The sequence below is a fragment of the Corythoichthys intestinalis genome, chromosome 2 (assembly GCF_030265065.1).
Source record: "Corythoichthys intestinalis isolate RoL2023-P3 chromosome 2, ASM3026506v1, whole genome shotgun sequence".
In the NCBI taxonomy this organism is placed as follows: domain Eukaryota; kingdom Metazoa; phylum Chordata; class Actinopteri; order Syngnathiformes; family Syngnathidae; genus Corythoichthys; species Corythoichthys intestinalis.
Window position 1 is genome coordinate 25,385,390 of NC_080396.1, and position 6,010 is coordinate 25,391,399.

Consider the following 6,010-nt stretch of genomic DNA (forward strand, 5'->3'; position numbering starts at 1 on the left):
CCTGCCCCGAATTAAGCGGTTGATAATGGATGGATGGATGGAAAAATTTTATTTTTAGAAATCAGATTTCTAAAAATAAAAATACATTTAATCTATTTTTTTTGGCAAATTCATGAAAATGTTTGCCTGTTTATGATGAGAGCAGTTTGGCTTCTTATCTCCTGAAGGAATGATGAAGAAGTGGACAGGGCAGTTAATCATAAATCATTGTGAGGCACACCTGAAACTCTCCATTATTGTCTGTCACCATGATCAGCAACATTTTCTTTGACAAATTATATGATTTCTTTGGAGCATCTGCTCGTCTCCAGGCATCTTGACATGATGGGGATTTAGTGGGTTCCGTTCGCCAGGATGATTTATGATATGTTGTTATGAAGCAAGTGATTCCAAACAGCAGGGAAGGTAATGCTTAATAAACTTGCATTATCTTAGCACAAGACAATGGCCTGGCTTCTTACATTAGGGTCAGTGAACCAGGAAAATATGACAACAACAATGATAACATCATATCATAGTAGAAGGATGATGTTTGTTGAATATTTTCAGCGCATGTGCAGTCGGCATGGCAAGAAGTCACAAACATGGTAGGCATTACAGACGCGTCGGAATTTAGTAGCTGATATCTCCAATATAAAACATCTTTAAGGTCCAAACGGGTTGCCGGGTGCACGCAGGTCCATTGTGTGTGTTGCAGAGGAAATCTTGCTCACGATGCCTTCAAGAGAGCGCGCTGGCAGCTACAGCCACTTCCCTAGGCTTTTGGGCTCGCAGCTAAGCATATTCTCCAGCTAAGCTGGACGTGCCATGGGTACAGGTCCTGACCTGGTTGAAGGGGACGGATCGCGTCGAGAGAGAGAGACTTGACCCTGGATTAAGCGGTAGATAATGGATGGATTTAATTAGATTTTTACGAATCATTTATCTCTGTGGATCTTCATGAGATGTAAAGTACTTTGAATTGCCTTGTGTTGAATTGTGTTATACAAATAAATTTGCTTTGTCTTGCCTTGCTTTACTGCAGCGGTCTCAAACCGACTCCACAAAGGGCCGCAGTGGGTCCTGGTTTTTGTTCCAACAGATCCAGCACAAACAGTTCAACCAATGAGGTTTCTACTAACATAAGCAGCACCTGATTGCAATCAACTGATTACACTTGTAAGAAACCAGATTGGTGAAAAGGTATTTGTCTCGTTTGGTTGGAATGAAATCCAGTACCCCCTGCGGCCCTTTGAGGACCGGTTTGAGACCACTGCTTTACTATATAATAAGTACATATGTAATACTTATAATAAATGTTGCCAGATTTTGTGTGTGTGTGGGTGGTGGGTGTTCCTGCCCAATAGCGTACTGCACGAATGCTATTTTTAGACCGTGATGTTGCATTGTAAAGCGGAAGTGGGACATTATAGACACGCCTTCGCATATAAACCATTATATTTCTGCTAGTTTTCTCCTGTAATCTTTTAAAAGCGAACATGCCGATTAAACTAGAAACTACTCTAGACATTACGACCGTCCACATATGAAAGATGTTTTCTTCATACGTTTCCCGAAACCAAAGACTCAAAGGAAAAAATGTGAACAATGGATCAGCTGGTGCGGACGTCCGAAAGACCAGTTTAACACCAGTCATTCACCGACAAATGACAATCCCGACCCACTGCCTGCCACAGCGTCCCCGAAGAGGGAAGCCATTTTGATATTTTTATGTTTTTTTCTAGCATAGCGTTTTGCCATGCTGGTTCTGTCTGACAATGAATGACCTGAAAAAAATTAAAGTGGTATCTGACTGCCACCGTTGTTACCTTTTCTGTTGTAAAGAAAAAAACTTTAGTAAGGGGGAAGTATAAATAAATGAATAGAATTAAGATTTGTCATTGATGAAAAAATTCAAAGTGTTCGTTGGCTGTCATTGAGTAGAATTTGCGATCGCTACACAAAACTAACAATATAAATTACTCCCAAGAATGGTCAGAGACGTAAGACAACCAGAGGATATAATATATAAGAAAGACAGGGCATATGGGGGTAAAGAATAGCTTGTTGAAACAGTAGAACGTCATTGTCAGTGGCGTAAGAAAAAAGTTATGTCTCAGCTCAGCTCTTTTTCAGCCCTCCACACTCAAGCCATCTCTTTAACTGAACATTTGTATGTTCTTCAACATCTTTACCAGTTAATTTGGCGCCAGGGACATCATTTTCGGACAGAATTGGTGGGTTTAGCTCTGTGAACATCTCCATCGTACACTATTTCCATTCATTTACTATTGGTTACTATTGGGGACAAACGGTAGCGTGTCCCCCCTTAGCAAGAGTTGCTAACGTCATGAATATTAATGAGCGGAAGTGACGTGTAGAGTGCAGTACCCCATTGGGCTATTTTCAAATACTCAAGGCTGGAGAAAAATGCATTAAGCAGATTGATAGAATTTGGGCCATGTTTGACAAAACTTGGCAGTTTTTGGCTGGGAACCTCTTTCATTAGTTGTTTTAACAGTAAAGCTTGAAGGTCTTCACCTTGAAGTTCAGCTATTTTGCTTTCTAATAGGAGCATCTTCTTGGTTCTAACTATAATGTATCTGGCATTTTAGCGACACACAGTGCATGCCACTGTGAACTGATTTGGAGATACACAAATTTAACACGATAATTCTAAAAATGACATATTAAAATGCATTAAATGCATTAAAAATAGTAAAAATAATTCTAAAAATATCATTTTTAAAAAATGATTGTTATTTGTTGCCATTTTGTTTTGCTATTGTTGCGCATTCCGGTTTGTTTCGAATCACTTCGGCATTACAGGTGGTTTTGCATCTGTTTTTGACACCAATCTCAATTGAAATATTTTACCCAGAATTCACTTCAAATCGGCTTCAAGTTGTACTTCGACAGAGATTTCTATTGAAAAATATGTCTTTTGACATCGAACAAGAGTTAGTTAGCTTCTGCAGCTGGGGGTTGGACCGCCAAGGCCCCCGCCTTTGGCTGCCGCCCAACTCTCTACGCACCCGACCCCTTTGGCCCCTCCCACAGGTGGTGAGCCCATAGGAAGGGGAACCCATGTTGCCTTTTCGGGCTGTGCCCCACCAGACGCTTGCCTTCGAGCCCCACCTCCAGGCCTGGCTAGGGAAAGGAAAACTGGAGTTCATTTCTTTTTCTCATCATAAGGGGTCAGTTTGAGCCATGCTTAGTCTGGCCCCTCACCTAGGACCTGTTTTCCATGGGTGACCCTGCCAGGGGCTTAAAGCCCCAGACAACATAGCTCCTAGGATCATTGGGACACGCAAACCCCTCCCCCACGATAAGGTGATGACTCGCGGAGGAGCCTCTATAAAATAAACTGCTGTATTTTAAGCCAAAAGAACTGTTGTGTTTGATAGAACAATATGTCTATATGCTGCCATAGCAGGGAAGCCCAGACTTCCCTCTCCCCAGCCACTTCAGCCAGCTCCACCGGCAGGAGGCCCCGGGGTCGACCCAGGACACGCTGGAGTGGACATGCTCGGCTGGCCTGGGAACGCCTTGGAATCCTGCCGGAGGAGCTGGCTGAAGTGGCTGGGGAGAGGGAAGTCTGGGCTTCCCTGCTAAAGCTGCTGCCCCCGCGACCCGACCCCGGACTAAGCGGAAGATAATGGATGGATGGATGGATGGACATCGAACAATAAATATACAATTAATTGTTAATTGTTTTAACCTTTTTTAACAAGAATTTTATCTCCCATAATGCTTATCGGCGAAACAGCATAATAGATATCACTTTGAAATCGTCTCTGTCGTCACAGCTTGCTGCCTTTGGATGCGTTGTCATTATTTTGCTGTAGTAGTGCTCACGAATGAACTGGTTGGTTGATGGCGCACTGCGCGCCATTACATTTCGTGTGAAAAGGCCTTTAATATCATCTTGGCATCAGTCTTTCTTCAAGAACTTTGTTTGAGCCTCAGGCATGTGGCAAGTATTGCACAAGTTTTGACTCTAGCCAGTAGAAAAAAAACAGATCAAACCACAAAACAGCTTGCATGTTATGAAAACTGAAGATTTCACTTCTAAGATGATTTTTGAGTCGATAATGTGGGCCTTTTACAAATTTTTTATCCACTTGGTCAAATATTTATAACATTCTGTATGGAATCCACATGAATTAAATGGTTCGGCAATCTCCTTGCTTTAAAAACAATGGACAGTGTGCATTTTGATAATTATCATTTCATTATGGTAATTTGCTGAGGCTGGATTTATCATCTGGACAAAATAATGACTTCAGAGTGCACTTTTTTGGATTGGACACTGACCCATTGGTACGAGATAAAAAATTATTTGCAATTGAAAGGCAGAAGTAGGCAAAATACCAATGCATTTTTAAAGGAGACATGTGTAAGGTAGACGACCAAAAATGGTACTGCAATCAGGTTAAAAATATTGAAGAGCTCACCATCCTTTTCGCCTTTGGGCTGCAAGATACAGTTGTGGTCAAAAGTTTACATACACTTGTGAAGAACATAATGTCATGGCTCTCTTGAGTTTCCAGTTATTTCTACAACTCTGATTTTTCTCCGATAGTGATTGGAACAGATACTTCTTTGTCACAAAAAACATTCATGAAGTTTGGTTCTTTTATGACTTTATTATGGGTTAACAGAAAAAGTGATCAAATCTGCTGGGTCAAAAATATACATACAGCAACACGAATTAGCAATTTCTTGTGAGTGATTATTGACTTGAACAATCATTGACTTGAACAAGTCAGGAAAGTCACTTGGAGCCATTTCAAAGCAGCTGCAGGTCCCAAGAGCAACAGTGCAAACAATTGTTTGTAAGTATAAAGTGCATGGCACTGTTTTGTCACTGCCACGATCAGGAAGCAAACGCAAGCTATCACCTGCTGCTGAGAGAAAATTGGTCAGGATGGTGAAGATTCAACCGAGAATCATCAAAAAAGCAGATCTGCCAAGAATTAGAAGCTGCTGGAACACAGGTGTCAGTGTCCACAGTCAAGCGTGTTTTGCATCTCCATGGACTGAGAGGCTGCCGTGCAAGAAGGAAGCCCTTGCTCCAAAAGCGGCACCATAAGGCTCGACTGAAGTTTGCTGCTGATCACATGGACAAAGATAAGACATTCTGGAGGAAAGTTCTGTGGTCAGACGAAACAAAAATCGAGCTGTTTGGCTACAATGCCCAGCAATATGTTTGGAGGAGAAAAGGTGAGGCCTTTAACCCCAAGTACACCATGCCTACCGTCAAGCACGGTGGTGGTAGTATTATGCTGTGGGGCTGTTTTGCTGCCAATGGAACTGGTGCTTTACAGAGAGCAAATGGGATAATGGAAAAGGAGGATTACCTTCAAATTCTTCTAGATAACCTAACGTCATCAGTCCGAAGATTGGGTCTTGGGCGCAGTTGGGTGTTCCAACAGGACAATGACCCCAAACACACATCAAAAGTGGTAATGGAATGGCTAAATCAGGCTAGAATTAAGGTTTTCAAATGGCCTTCCCAAAGTCCTGACTTAAACCCCATTGAGAACTTGTGGACAATGCTGAAGAAACAAGTCCATGTCAGAAAGCCATCAAATTTAACTGAACTGCACCAATTCTGTCAAGAGGAGCGGTCAAAGATTCAACCAGAAGCTTGTGGATGGCTACCAAAAGCGCCTAATTGAAGTGAAAATGGCCAAGGGACATGTTACCAAATATTAGCGCTGCTGTATGTATATTTTTGACCCAGCAGATTTGATCACTTTTTTCTGTTCACCCATAATAAAGTCATAAAAGAACTAAACTTCATGAATGTTTTTTGTGACAAAGAAGTATCTGTTCCAATCTCTCTATCAGAGAAAAATCAGAGTTGTAGAAATAACTGGAAACTCAAGAGAGCCATGACATTATGTTCTTCACAAGTGTATGTAAACTTTTGACCACAACTGCAAGTGCTTCGCAAGAGAGAATCTTTGTTGTCATATCATTGTTGCATTTTAATCAGATAAGACAGTGGCTAACAATCTATACA

The 6,010-nt window shown here is 41.6% G+C and overlaps 1 protein-coding gene across 3 annotated transcripts in view; it reads right to left on the reverse strand.

Moving 5' to 3' along the window:
• LOC130930964 (receptor tyrosine-protein kinase erbB-4-like) overlaps positions 1-6,010 on the reverse strand; it is a 428,601-nt gene that overhangs the window by 70,536 nt on the left and 352,055 nt on the right. The gene's annotated exons all lie outside the window — the stretch shown is intronic.